The sequence below is a fragment of the Heptranchias perlo genome, unplaced genomic scaffold, assembly GCF_035084215.1.
Source record: "Heptranchias perlo isolate sHepPer1 unplaced genomic scaffold, sHepPer1.hap1 HAP1_SCAFFOLD_736, whole genome shotgun sequence".
Lineage (NCBI taxonomy): Eukaryota > Metazoa > Chordata > Chondrichthyes > Hexanchiformes > Hexanchidae > Heptranchias > Heptranchias perlo.
Genome location: NW_027139768.1, coordinates 51,741 through 52,500, shown reverse-complemented (window position 1 = coordinate 52,500; position 760 = coordinate 51,741).

Sequence of the window (760 nt, the reverse complement as noted above, 5' to 3'; positions counted from 1 at the left end):
CTTTATTGGCTTTCAAAAAAATCTGCAAAGTGTCACAGAGATTTTGAGAAACTCTTTTTTTTCTTTATATTATTATAATATAATATAATGTGTATATGTTTTCGAAAAGCATCCACCAGCAATCCATGGTGAGCCTCTCTCTGCTGGCAAGCTCCTCCTGCCTGAGCCCGACGCTGTCGAGGCTCAACACGATTTCAGACTGACAAAGAGTTCGAAAATTGCCGCCTGATGTAGCTTTAAATGCTGACAGGTGACTTCCGAGTGCTCTTGTAAAGGTCTCCGCTTTGAAATTGAGAGCCTTTTGCCAAGTGTCACTTTTTCAGGCACTCTTAAAGTGCACCTGGGCTGTCAGAGAAAGCTCTGAAAATCGTGTTCTCGAAAATCTCCGGGTACCCGACCAATCCCTAGGTGCCCGAATGACAAGTGTCAATTCGGCAGGACGGCCTCCCACCTCCGGCCGCAGATGCGTCACTAAATCCCCGCAAAGGGGGCTTTCTCATTTCGGCATAGGGGCTTCCGCGGCCAACTCATTAACCTGTGCTCGGACTTTTTGTGCCACAAGTGCAAGGGACCGTTTGCCGGCAGCTACTCGCACCCCCCCGCCCAGGGGGGGAATCCTCTGACCGGAGATCCGAAACGCCGGCCGAATCCATCCCCGTCGGACTTCCGAAGGGGTTCCCTCGACCGACTGACTTCCGAACTCCTTTCTGGGCTTAAACGGGTGGAATTCGGACCCTCTCGCAAGGGAGCCGAAGCCCGC